Below are 15,171 nucleotides of genomic sequence, written 5' to 3' on the forward strand. Positions count from 1 at the left end.
TGCAGGATATACTGTTTGGATTTTTACAGAGTTGGGCTTTAAATTATGGGTTTATTTCATTATTATTAAGCACTTGCCTACAGACATGCCAACTCTAGGGAGCTAAGGAGTCTGCCCCCCCCCTTGATATTTGTTTGAAAGTGGCCCAGCCTCCTTGATTTTGAGGGGACCTGGTGTGCTACGACATCACAAGCAACGCACCTTGCACATCACAGTTCCAGTGCCTGGCTCTGCCAAAGCACTTGGCCTCCTCCAGAGGATGTGATGACCTTGTGTGTTGTGCGATGGGGCCCGTCAATCTAAGAGGCAACCTGGCGTCTCTGCCTCCCTGCTAGGTTTTATCATCCAAGAGGGTCAGTGATCCAGAGCACAGGTGCCCTGACCAATCCAAGCTTCATGTCCACATCCTCAAGCCTTACTAACTGAAACTCATCCAACACAACAGGATTAGACAGTGCTCTGGACACCTCTTCATATTTAGCTACTATAACAGCAGAGTCAAGATCCTGGTCGATGCAAGCAATTTTATCCTCAAATTGCTTTGTCATCTCCTTTGGGGGAAAGCTCTGCTGGACCACACTATGAGGATGCAATAGAGGCAGCCTCTTTAGAGGGGGGAAAGCTGTCAAAAGCCTAAATCTCAACAGGAAGTGATCTGACCATGATAAGGGACTGATGTCAATATCCCCCAATTTCAGATCACCCTCTTCCTGCCCAGTCAAGGAAACAAGGTCCAGAGTGTGGCCTGCCACAAGTGTTGGGCCAGTGACATGTAAAGAAAACCTGTGGTTGTCATGGCAGCCATGAAGTCCTGAGCTATCCCAGAGCCAGCTGCTTCAGCATGGATGTTGAATTACCCCCATACCAGCAGTCTGGGAGTCCTCAATGCCAGCTCTGAGACCAGCTCTGACAGCTCAGGCAGGGAGACAGCTGGGTAGCAAGGCAGGCAGTAGAGTCCTTAATCTGCCCCATTTGTCCAGTGTCAATAACATACACTCTAGATTCCGCCCTCACTCAACTGGAGGGAAAGCCTGGGGAGAGAGAAAGAGAGGTGGAAAACTATAGCAACTCTCCCTCCCTGACCATCAAGTTTTCCCTGATGCTGCACCAAGTACCCAGGTGGGCACAGCTGGGTTAGACCAGCACTACCCTGCTCATCCACCCAGGTCTCAGTGATGAGATTCCACAACAGCAGCCCGAGACCCAACGGCTGGCTGATAGGACAACTGCAGTTTCCCAGGTTGGAGCAGTGGCTGGCACATCTTATTGAGTTCATGTTAAGAAGCCACAATGCTGACCTTCAGTAAAAAAAAGGTAAAGGGACTCCTGACCATTAGGTCCAGTCGTGACCGACTCTGGGGTTGCGGTGCTCATCTTGCTTTACTGGCTGAGGGAGCCGATGTACAGCTTCCGGGTCATGTGGCCAGCATGACTGAGCCGCTTCTGGCAAACCAGAGCAGAGCACGGAAACGCCGTTTACCTTCCCACCGGAGTGGTACCTATTTATCTACTTGCACTTTGACATGCTTTTGAACTGCTAGGTTGGTAGGAGCAGGGACCGAACAACGGGAGCTCATCCCGTCACGGGGATTCAAACCGCCAACCTTCTGATCAGCAAGTCCTAGGCTCAGTGGTTTAGACCACAGCACCACCTTCAGTACTAGGCCTTAATTCTGAGTCCATGTGAGCCAGCACTTGTAAATAATGGATTGTTTCCAACCTAATAGCAACTTGACACACTTGCATTATTCAGTTATCACTGGCTGGAAACAAATTTGTGGTTGTGTGAACTGTTCCTGGGAGTCAAGTTGAGAGATGCTAGCTGCTTGAAACTCAGGGAAACTGGGGCGGAGGTTGAATTTAGCAAACAACCTTTTATGAATAGGCTAGCTATCATATTTAACATAGTACTGCCAATGAAAGGAAACATCTTGAGCACTAAGCTTATCCCTTGATTTAGGATTTATGGCTGTAAGCCACCAGTGTAAGGCTTTGATTACCATTTGATATCAATAGCAATCTACAGTGTGTGCTATGGAAAGGTGACCCGGACATCTAGGATTAAAGTATACCCCATCACCATATTTCCAACAAGAATCCTAATCCAGACTCTTCCATGCCAACTTTAACCTTCAACATGCAGCTGACAATATTCTAAAGTATAGTTATATAGTGGAGATGTTGTTTGTCCTTCAGAGATATTTCAGCTTCATCATAAATTCACATTTTGCTGATTACATTCCAGCATTGCAGTAAAAGTCTTTGTACTTTCCAGTCTTTTGCATGATCAATATTTTATTCTATTCATTCAGATATTGTAGATAGACATGCATTATTCACGCACTGGATCATCTTGTTTTTTGATGGAGATTATCATATATGCTTCCCTCGCTTGCATGAGTCACTTATTTGCCCATAAGGCTTATTATGCCATTAAAAAAAAAAAATCTGTTCATTTATACTTGTCATACCCACCCTGTTTCTTTCTCATTATTACTTTAACCCCTCCTGCATTATAATTAACAATTCAGGTTGGGAAAGTAAGCAGGAAAAAAGAACCAAACGCATCAATTCTCTGTGCATTAGATTTTGTGATAAAGGCACATAAAATGTTTGTTTCTCAGTTAACAAAGGTTTGGTTCACATGCATTGAAGGGAACGGCCTCAGGCTTGCACACCCTCCCCCCTGACAGTTTTTTTGATGGGAACGAAGGTCTGTGTGTGCAAAATGAGTATGCACTCCTATCACACCCTTTTTTCACAATAAAAATATCTAATTCAGTGAAATCACACGCAAATCACAGGTGTCCAACATGACTAGCCTTAAGTGTCTGGTACTAATCATTATAAAACAACTCTTTCCTATCGCAATTTGAGTTTGCACCTTAGGGCTGCGTTAGTGCTTTCTCATGTAATTAATCTAAAACAACACTACATGCAGGCAAATTGGCTTCATCGCCAAAGAATAATCACTTCATTCATGGGTTTATTCTTCAGCTTGGGTTTATTCTTCAGCAGCTTATTTTTGTGTGAGAGGCAGAAGCACAGATGAGAAGTCAATATTGGTTTAACAGTCAATCTTTCTTCGCAGGGAACTCTGGGAAGGGTAGCTCTGGGAGGGGGAATAAGAGCCTCTGAGTCTGAGGAACTCTGAACCATGACTGTTTAAAGTGGTATCATAGTGCTTTAAATGTATGGTATGGATGTGGTTAGAGTCTTTGTTAGCTTTTACACAGCAACTCACAGAACAGCGCCACTGCTAGAAGTTCTTCCACTAGCACATCTCCAGATCCAACCAATGCATTTAAAATTGTGTATTTATTAGGTGATCCAAAACATTTTACACTATTCAATAATCAGTGAATTGAAGGTGTAGTACTGAATCTGAAAACAAAGTAAATCTTTGGCATTAATATATTGTATAATATATCAGTATAACTCTTGACTGGAATAGAGTAACCATGTTAAAATAAGAGTCCGGATTGGAAATTATTGAACATCCCTACAGATGCCTGGAACAAAAGCAAGTGAAAGCAGAGCATTTTGAAGAATATAATTTGCCAGTGTTTAAATATGCAAATCTATACGTGCCTCTTTGGGGCTGAAAGGAACCAAGCCCATCATAGAGCAACCCAGCTGTGAGGAAATTGTAGTCCTATTGTCTAGAATTACAGTGGTACCTCAGGTTACATATGCTTCAAGTTACATATGCTTCAGGTTACAGACTCCGCTAACCCAGAAATAGTGCTTCAGGTTAAGAAATTTGCTTCAGGATGAGAACAGAAATCGTGCTCCGGCGGCATGGCGGCAGCAGGAGGCCCCATTAGCTAAAGTGGTGCTTCAGGTTAAGAACAGTTTCAGGTTAAGTACGGACCACCGGAACAAATTAAGTACTTAACCTGAGGTACCACTGTATTCTTAACCAGGCCAGCCACAGCTTCATGAGTTTCTAGAAATGATTTGACACTAAAGTTGCTAGTTTCAATCCAGGAATTTCATATGCGATTTTCAAAGGGTCTATGGCTGCAACATTATACTCACTTACCTGGAAGTAAGCACCAACGGGGCTTGTTTTTGAGTAGGCATGTAGTGAACTGTAATGTGAAGCTGCGGGAAATAATAGAGCTGTAGTTTTTCTTGCCTCATTCCTCCACAAGTTCTCGGCTTCTGTAGCAAGCAGGATACCAAGCACGCCTTACAGCAGGTGGGGAACAGGGTAATATCCCTTGGTAATATGCCACCCTGTGCAAGTGTATTTGATGCCCTCCTCCCAGCCCTCAAAGGGCTTTGGGGAGGAAATACAAGGCCCTGGCAGGGTCCTAGAGTCCTCCTAAAGGTAAAGGGTAAAGGGACCCCTGACCATTAGGTCCAGTCGTGACCGACTCTGGGGTTGTGGCGCTCATCTCGCTTTATTGGCCGAGGGAGCCGGTGTACAGCTTCCGGGTCATGTGGCCAGCATGACAAAGCCGCTTCTGATGAACCAGAGCAGCGCACGGAAACGCCGCTTACCTTCCTGCCAGAATTTATCTACTTTCACTTTTGACGTGCTTTTGAACTGCTAGGTTGGCAGGAGCAGGGACCGAGCAACGGGAGCTCACCCCATCGCGAGGATTCGAACCACCGACCTTCTGATCGGCAAGTCCTAGGCTCTGTGGTTTAACCCACAGCGCCACCCATGTCCCCTACCTTCTTTCTACCTTCTTCCAAAACCCTGGTAAGCACTTGTCTGGCTTGGGGAAGGAAACAGGAGGTTTCTAGGACCCTCTCAGAAACCTCATTCTTCCTTCCCGAAGCTGGAGAAGTGCTAACAACAACAGGGCTTTGAGAAACTGCCCTCCTAAGCTGTGCGCCTGGTGCAACTGCACTGCTCACCATGCACTAAATCCACCTCTCTGGGGAAGAAAAGCAGCTGAGAGGAGCGATGATGGAAAGGAACAACTCCCATTATTCCTGACCGACCTTGCTATCTGGGACTGATGGGAACTGAAGTTGAACAGCACCTGTAGGACCACAGGTTCCTCATCCCTGTTGTAGACGTACAGAAAGCTTCTTTGGGTTGCAACATGGCAACCCTAGGTAACACTATGCGGTACAGTTAAATCCTGCCCACCTGAAGTTAATGGGATTATTCATGTGATTAAAGTAAACTGGATTTCGTCCTTCACATGCCACGGCAGCTGCAAATAAGAAGGTAATTTCAGCATGTCAATCCTTTCATGAGTTTCATTCAGACACAGTTTCTAACAGGGGTCAGCAAACTTTTTCAGCAGGCAGCCAGTCCACTGTCCCTCAGATCTTGTGGGGGGGGGGCTGGACTATAATATATATATATATATATATATATATATATATATATATATATATATATATATATATATATATATGCTTTCGTAGATTTTCACGGGTACAGGAATGCAGGTTTTGGTGTCCTCGGGTGTCTTCCCGTGTAAAAGTTGGGGTGTCTAGGCGACGTTTCGACGAGGTCTCACTCGTCATCTTCAGGCTGGTGCTTTCGGCTTCTTGTTACTGGAACTTCTTGTTACTTCCAGTAACAAGAAGCCGAAAGCACCAGCCTGAAGATGACGAGTGAGACCTCGTCGAAACGTCGCCTAGACACCCCAACTTTTACACGGGAAGACACCCGAGGACACCAAAACCTGCATATATATATATATATATATATATATATGAATTCCTATGCCCCACAAATAACCCAGAGATGCATTTTAAATAAAAGCACACATTCTACTTATGTAAAAACACCAGGCAGGCCCCACAAATAACCCAGAGATGTATTTTAAATAAAAGGACACATTCTACTCATGTAAAAACGCGCTGATTCCCAAACCCTCCGAGGGCCAGATTTAGAAGGCAGTTGGGCCGGATCTAGCCCCCGGGCCTTAGTTTGCCTACCCATGGTTTCTAACTTTATGGTGCATCCATTTTTGTTTTCTGTGAGGAAAGACAAAATTGTGATAAAGGTAAGTGGGCTCATTTTCAAAATCCTAATCCTCCTTTAAACTGGGCACCTTTTAAACAGTTAACAATGGGAGCTTTTCCAAGGATTTAATGCCATAATACTTGATTACTATTTATCTTCTCTGATATACTAATGTAAAATTTCACACGGGGTTCATAGTTGTTGTTTTTTTAAAGAATAGTGTATGGCTTCTGATACTTAATCCAGTTCTATCCCCCCAGTAGTGTGATATCTATAACGGCCTATAAAAACATCCATCTGTAAACACGTGGGGTTTTATTTGATGGTATTGCTCAACTAATGGAAATGCTTCTGACAGTGAAACAGGGAGAAAAATTATCTTCAACAACTTCCCTCCCTCGTGCAGCGCCCCCCCCCTCATGCTCCCTAAATTTGCTCCAGAGGATTTCTCAACCCTTTTGGGGGGGGGGTGACAGGGAGGATAGTGCTGGAAACTGATTCCCTCCCCATTCCAGAGATGGAACCCAATGTGCTCACAGGAGGGTGCTTTTGTAGACTTTGCTCTTATTGGCAGAGGGGTGTGTGACTTTTGCTGATACCATCTGCAGCCCTCCAGGGCCACATCTCACACTATTCTGTGGTGTGGGAGGTGATGCTGGGGGCTGCAGGGAGAGGACGAAATCAGCAGAAATCTCTTCCCATCAATATCCCTGTCAGTGGGTTTCTTCCAATGGATAAAAGCCTTCCACAGTCAAGAGTGTTTTTTCATATGTGGAAAGTGAAATCTGGGTCCAACCTCTGAGTTGGACATGAGTGGAAGAAAATTTGGCAATGGTCCTGCTCAGTGAGGTGTGTTAGCTATTTGAATACTATTGGGCTGAATTCTGCTTTTTATATTATTGCTGCATTGCATTTTATATTACTGTGTGTTGTTGAGTTTACTTATGTATGTTGCTTTGTGAGAATATACTCCTGAAAGGAAGGATAAAAATTTAGTAAATAAGCTATTGTAAAGAAAGCTAACTGAAGATCTGTTGCGATGTTACACTTTGCACAAACAGAAACACATATCTGAATTTCGGTACTCTTTCCTCATCAGCTCATGTCGTTTAGTATTGTCAACACTGATTGGCAGCAGCTTTCCAGAGTTTCAGACAGAGACCTTTCCCAGCCTTACCTACAGATCCTGGAGATTGAACTTGGAACCTTCTGTATGCAAAGCAGGTGTTCTACAACTGAGCTACAGCTATGGGAGCGTTTCATATTATTTATCAGACAGAAAATGTTAACTGGGCATATTCCGCCGCCCCATCTACAACCAAAGTTTAAAATACATTCACATTCTTAGGTGCCAAGATCAAAGCCTAACCCAGTGGTTCTCAAACTTTTTCAAACTTTGAGAACCACTGGTCTAACCACTGGGCAAATAGGCATCTGGATTATTTTCCAGGAAGATCCAAAACTATCCCCGAGACTGGATTTATTCTGCTGTTAGGAGTTAAGCATAGGCTGGCATGATAGACATAACTGAGGAATTAGATTACATGTAAAAGCCACTACTTCTGAATAAGTTGTGCTGAGAAAGCTTATTTGCTTCATATAAGGGGTGCAGATGGAGAGTATGGTTGGGAAAGTGTCATGTTACTCAAAAGCCCCAGAGTCAGGCTCTTCCTGCACAGAGTGGACCCTCCTCTGTGTGAGAGATGGAGAGGGAAGGGGTGGGCTGTGAAAAACAGGGTGAGAACTGTTGCTAAGACCTTTGGTTTGAATGTCCTTTGTTTGTTTTCACCTAGGTTTTGGTTAAATTGGAAATAATAAATTTTGTCAGTTTTTCCTCATTTACCTGATGACAGAATTGTTAAGTTGATGTTAGACCCAACTGTATGATAATTGCTTTGTTCCACATGAAAATATTCAAAGAAGAGTGGGCTATACTGTAAGTAATAATTTTTTTAAAAAAATTGGAGGGAGCACCCAAATTACTGTAAGTAATAATAAAAAATAAATTAATTTCAGTAGTAGCATCCCAACTCTGGAATGCCCTCCCCTGAGTTGTGATCAAGCCAACACTCATGGCGAAACCTCTGCAATAGGCTAAAGTGGTGCCACTCATTTGGCTAATGCAATTACAGTGGTACCTCTGGTTAAGAACTTAATTCATTCCGGAGGTCCGTTCTTAACCTGAAACTGTTCTTAACCTGAGGTACCACTTTAGCTAATGGGGCCTCCCACTGCCGGCGCACAATTTCTGTTCTCATCCTGAGATAAAGTTCTTAACACGAGGTACTACTTCCGGGTTAGTAGAGTTTGCATCCCAAAGTGTTTGTAACCCGAGCTGTTTGTAATCTGAGGTACCACTGTATTTTGTTAGTACAGTCATACCTCTGGTTGCGTTCGCTTCATGTTGAGGAGTTTTGGGTTGCGAACGCAGCAAACCCGGAAGTATATACTTCCGGATTTCGCCCCACGCGCAGAAGCAATCTGCGCACTTCATGCAGGAGCAATCTGTGCGCTTCGCACATGCACCGAAGCTTTCTATCGCACTTCTCGCACACGCAGTAACGGCACTATACTTACGGACTTCTTGAGGTGCGAATGGCACCCCGAAATGGATCACATTCATCATTAGAGGTACCACTGTATATTGTTTGCTTTTATATTAAGCTATACCTAAAATAAATATATTTTTATTGTATTTTAATGTTATTGCCTGAGCTGGGATTGTGCAAACACCGAAGAGTGTTTATTAATAATTAAAATGAATAAATAAGGTCTACCCCACCTTTCTTCCATATAATTCAAGTTGGTATCTCCAATCTAGGCGCTGACTAAGGTTCATCAAGGTTGCTGTGGTATTTGCCTTCCAACCATGCCCTGGGACCATTTGCACAGCAGCCATGGTTGGCAGACTAATTAACTGTGACATTAGATGACTAAGAACACTGTTTGAATGCACCTGTCTATGCAACATATTAAAAGGACATTATTACACATAGTTTCGATTGTGTAATCATCCCTTTCTGGAGGTTTTCCAGAGCCTGAGCATTTTTCAAATGGCATGATAGGATTGTATTTTAGTCTCTAGTGGCTTTTAGCAGTGCCCTTGGAGGCTTTGGCTTAGCATATTGTTAAGTTTACTGAAATTTCTGTTTTATACATTTCAAACCCTTTTAACAGGAGACTAGCTACCTGTTATTTTCCATTAAGGCCAAACATCTAGCTCACCTATGTATATCAGTTTGATATTTGGTCTGTAAAGATATTCAGATATATTTGTTTCAATCTACAGATGAGCCCCAATCACTCCTTCTCTGTATTGGGAAAGTCTTTTCTGCCCTTTCATTCTTTTTGTGTAGTTGATTATACCCTTTTTCTTGTTCTTTCCCCCATCTACTTTGCCTTCAATCACACATTATTTATATCCCATCTTTCTTGCTTCATGGAACCCAACAAATTGCACGTGTGGTTCACAGGTGACTGCCCATCAAGACACTGATTGGACTCAGACCTGCCTGACTTCAGAAAGGTGTTGGTGTTAAGATACCCTCAGATCATAGCCTGGGACATCTAATTTTAAGCAAAATGTATATGTGGGGAGGTTAACTCTGCAGATGGACTCTTACATCATGAAGAATTTCAAATCAAGACTATTTTGAATAATGATATAGCTAATTACTGTAATAGTTGTTATCTGACATTACATAATTATGAGGTGACATGAACCACATCTCTTCCACATCTTTTGTTCGTAGAGAATGTAGTTGAAGCTTATGGCCAATGCAAACATTAGGCCCCATTCCCTAAATAGCATTTCTGGCCTGTGGATTGTGGTGAGAGTTTGGGACAAGTCCATGCACATATATGACAGAAGTAATGTCATCCCCATATGACACATAAGTAGCGAAGCAGTTAAGTACAGAAATTTCACAAGCACATACTAAAATAGTTGGTCCTAACCAGAGACCTGTCCACACTTCCCTTTCTTTGCGTGACTTGCCGAAATGTGACTCATGTTTCCAATTATCTGCAGACAAAGACTGTGATATAAAAAGGCTGGTCACCTGAAAGTAAACCCCTCTGAAAATATGATTAGGGTTGGGCTGAAAGTAATGCGTGAAACGGGACTTATGCCCTTTGTAAGTTACATTTATTTAAAAGTTGATACTGCTTTGCTTTAAACAATTGTCCTTAAAAGGATCCTTTGCCGAATTTAGTGGTGAAATGTTGTCTGGATATTCTCTGGATGTTTTACTATTTGGCAACTGTTCTTCATCACCATGATTTTATAGTACAATTCACTATTTGACAGGTGACATGCACAAGGTGATGGGGCGTAGGGAGGGGGGGGAATCTGATTTGCAGAAGTGAGAGAGATATTTGGTGGCTAACCTATAGCAGTAGTAAGTATTTAACATGATCTACCAGCTGACATGCAGAAGTAGCCAGTATCTGAGAGGTGGTCCATGGCAGCCACAAACACTTGACAGTATCTGACAGGTGATATGCAGCAGCAGTCAGTATTTGACAATATAGCACAGGCAGTTTGCAAAACAATTTACTGCAATATTGCAATCACTCATTTATTCATTGTAACGGTAGAACTCCAAAATTTGGTGTAAAATGTGATCCATTAAATTCAAAGTTTAAAATCCAAATTTCAAAATTTAAACTTTGTCAGATTTGTTTTAAAATGGAAAATTCTGTTTTCTTAATTTAAGTGAATCTGAAGTATGACAGGTATAACTCAGTTAAAGAAATAGGTAAACCAATTCCCCAAGGGTTTTTGAAAAAAGTAAAATAAGATGCTGCTCATTTAATTCCTCTCAGTTCTTGGGATTAGTGGGAAATGGTGTCTTATGTCGCACAGTGGAAATGGGCAGAATAATAGAGAGGACATACATCCATTTAGTTTAATGGGGCATATTACCATGTGGTGGGTATAGGATTGCAACTTTAGCTTATGCCTCTTGAAACAGGTGAATTTGTGAGAAACTACTAATTGCCATTCTAAGTCTGCATAGCCACAATGTGAGAAGCAGGCAAGTTTCAGTTAAGCAAATTATGCCTTTAGGAACTGACTGCTTTGTAAGTTAGCCCAAAATACCTTTTCCTATTTATTGACGAGCAAGCTCCAGAGACATCCATGGCAATCCTAAAGACTAGTGTTGCCTTTTCTTTTGTCTTGCTAGCTTCCTTATACATTTTGAATACTGTTGCTAAAATCATTAGGAACACATTGATAGTAACTGGTGTTTGTTTTTTGTTTTACAAAGAGAGCATATTCCCACTAAAAGAGATTTATTTTGATATACTGGAAATGCACGGTTTCTATAGTGCCAAACATGTTTGGCACTGTCGTTGAAAGTTATTAGCACATTGGTGATCACCACACACTTACAGCTTGATCAGCAGAGATGGCTTATGGGAAAAGCCATGCTCACTTTCCTAATGGTTAGGGGCCCAAGAAGAGTGAAGACAATCTATATTTCGGTTCAAGTTCAAGAACAAGATTCTAAAATACACACAAACACACACACCTATCTCCTTAATTTGCTTACATTAAAAAGAAGAAAGCAAACAGCCCAGAATGAAAAGGTTCAGTGATATATGGCATATAATGTATGGGATTGATGGTAAACGTGATAAATCTGTGTCTGTAATTTTCTACTCCAACGTCAAGGTAATGATTCCGAAGCTGCTGAGCCTGATGGGGCTGTAGTATAAACTTGCAGAACAAGTTGAGTTTCAGTGTTGGGATAGAAGAATATCAAAACTACAGGTTAAACAGGGTGTTGCAAGATTTAATTAATATTTGTAATTCATTCCAAGTTCCTCAGCAGAAATGGAAGCACCCATTCTGCTCCAATATACCCTGTTATTTCCAGAACTGCATAATCCTGCATAAAGGTAAACATTAACTATTCAGGTTCAGTTGGGATTGGGGAAGGAGACATACTTTGCAGTACATGATAAACCTACTGGGTTGCAAGTTTTCTTCAAAATATATTGCCTACTGTTTAGCACTCATTGTTTGGAGCATGATCTTGGATTAAAAAGTACACTATTATACCATGCCAGTGCTTGTGAAATAGAAAGCTATGAATAGTTCAGGAAGATGGAAGTTTTACTGAGTCCTATTATTAGCACATTCCAACACCATGAAATGCTGAGGATGAAAAGCCTATAAATTGTTTTCTGGTGGCCCACATAACACAGTTTGGGAACCCCTGATCTAGGGACCCTTTCCCAATCTAGTACCTTACAAATATTAGACTACAACTCTCATCATCCCTAACCTTTGGTGATGAAAGTTGCAGTCCAACAATATCTGGAAGGCTTATCTAGCACATACGATAGTGAACAACTTAAGTTCTCTTAGCCACTCACATAAACCACTCATTAAGAATCAGTAGTGATTTTTTAAAATTGTTTATTTAAAAAGAATGCAATTTCTTTTCTTTTCAAATTTAACAAGGTATCAGCTACATTGATTTTAGCTCAGTAAGGATGCTATCCAATACATACTTACCTGGGAAAAAGTGAACTTAGTGGGATGAACTTCTGCATAGACGAGCATAGGATTGAACCGTACATTGTTTTTACCATGTTTGCTTTACCTTCATATTTTAATGTTTCCCCTCATCATTAGGTATAAAAAACTGCAGATCCGTCTACTACATTAAGCCTTAGGAAAGAATATAACTACCCATGGAGAATTTGATACTACAGTATTCAGTCAATTTATTTGGCTTTTCTTTGCATGAGCTCCTAATTTAACTGAATGTTTAAGTGACTGGACTTTTCAAAGGACTATATGCACAAGCAAATGATGCTGGCTAGGTGGAATAGCCACCCATGGTTTGAGAACTGCAACTGCAAAACTGTTAGTCATATATGGTACTATGGTACTCTTCCTCATGAAGGTTGGGTTAAAATGGAAAGGGAATCTAAGGCTTAGGACCCAATTACAGCCCTCCAGGCCTCTCACTATGGCCTTAGGGCTCTCACAAGGCCATTTCCCCCTTGACACCCCAAGCCCCTAACTGGCCATGCTCCATGCCCTCCCCTCAAGTGTTTTGTCTAGCTTGAATGTGTCCAATGTTACATCTGAACATCAACTCCCACCTGCGCCATCTGGAATGTGTTTTAAAATCTTCTGCGGTATAAATATTATCATGCCCTGGAATAGAGAATTCAGGTGCTGAATCCTACTAGCCATGTAGGCAAGATAAACAAGAGTTGAGGTATCGGCTTACTTGGGGAAACCCTGAGATATGCAGAACCAAAAAAATCTTTAGAAAAACAAACCTAAAGGGGCATGCTCCCTTGAATAGCCTAAATATGACTGAACATGCTCAGTCACCAAAGATTTTTCTGTTTGGATTGGCTTCTTTGTCAACTACTGATGTTCTTATGCTGTGGTCATTAGTGTTTATTTTCTACCAGAAGGGATTTTATTGCAATTACAAAATTGTGATTTTATTTCCTTACTGCCATATTAGATTGTTGTGTATTTATGTGGTGCGTGTTTCAATGTTTCTGTAAACTGTTTTGAATAATATTCCACAAGATAATGTGGGATATAAATTATTGAAATTATCAAGTAACAATGGTTACTTAAGTAGATAATTTCCAGGAACGTTTCAATCATGCCGTTCTGCATTTTCCATAGGCTCAAGTCACCCTCACTTTTGGGTCATTAGCAGCAGCTTCTTCCTGCCTGTTGTGCAACCTCAGTCACTGCTACTAATACATAGCTCAGTGAGAGGCAAACACATGCAACAGATAAATTATGGGTTGAGCCATTCTTACCAGAGACAGGGACTCCTGTCCTTCCTGCCACCTTTCATTTGGTGGATGAATACACTGGTGCTGCGCTCATGTCCATTTGCAGGTTTCCCACAGGCATCTTGTCAGCCACTGTGAGAACAGGAAGCTGGACTAGATGGGCCACTGGTCTGATCCAGTATGCTTGTCTTTATGTTCTTAAAGAGCTCACATCTCCAGGCAAGACAAACACACTCCCCCCATTCAAATATAAGTAATGGGCCTTGACTTGCACAAAATAAACAGCCCCCCCCCAATAACCTCATCACTTAAAAAATAATAATCTGTATTTATTTAGCTGGACATGCATGACTGAAGTCCCTTGCCATGAAATCCTATACATCTATGCTCAGATGCAGGACTGGGTTCAACTGAGTACTTACTTCTAGGCAAATGGATACATCATTGCAGACTTAATCGGTCATTTGTTTTATCCATAATGAACAGCTCAACTGCCCATAATTTACCTGCATGGGAAAAGCGCACATACAAATAAAGGAAAGAGGGGAAAGTTTCTTCTTAAACACCGCACCCGTCCCCTGAAAACAGCCTAACACAGCACCACTGGGGAAAGGGTGCTGAAAGGACTGCCGCCTTAATGGACCCAAGCAAAGGCTGCCATCCTATGCGTACGCTGCCTCAGAAGCACGACTGAACTCCGCGGGGCTTTCGAGTAAACAGGGCACAATGTTCGGGGCTGCACGACCCACTTAGGTATGCAGCTCTGAGATCCCCAGTAAAATGAACTAAATGAGTCTGGTGTTTACTGTATAAGCCTGGCAACCAGGCAACGTAGCCCCTGCTTTCTTGCCGGGCTTCGAGCAGCGCCTCACCTTCCTCAGCGCCTGCCAGAAATGCCAAGACATGGAACACGGCGGCCGAACCCCGCCCAGCTGAGGGGTGGAGTCGAATCCAGGGGCGGGAGCAGAACCCGCCTACGTTCAAGGCTGAACCTTTCCCGCCCCTTACTCTTTTTAGCTCAGTGGCTAGCTCGGGCTGCCAATCAAATGGAGGCGAGCCCCCGTCCCCCCAACTTCCTCCTACTCCTCCCCACCCCCACCACTCACCGTGGCGCGCGCGCGCGCCCCTGAAACGGCAGCTGTTGGGGCCGGCCGAGCCGGGTAGATGAGAGCGCGCGTGCGCGTGCAGGGTGTTGGTGGGAGGGAGGGAGTTAAAGAGAGAGAGGGAGGGAGGAAAAAAAAAAGCGAGGTGGAGAGGAAACAAAAACAATCGCCCGGGCGCCGCCATCTTGGGTCTGTTCTCGACACCACGCAAGTGAATGGGTAGCTATGAAATTACCACAGGGGCGCAGCAAGGTAGGGAGGGCCACTCAGCGCTGCCAGCCGGATCTAGGGGACGATAAAGCCGGTCCTTTCGCCCTCCTCCGCTCGCCGTTCCCCTTC

This window comes from Podarcis melisellensis (genome assembly GCF_964234715.1).
Source record: "Podarcis melisellensis genome assembly, chromosome: 1".
NCBI classification, from domain to species: Eukaryota; Metazoa; Chordata; class Lepidosauria; order Squamata; family Lacertidae; genus Podarcis; species Podarcis melisellensis.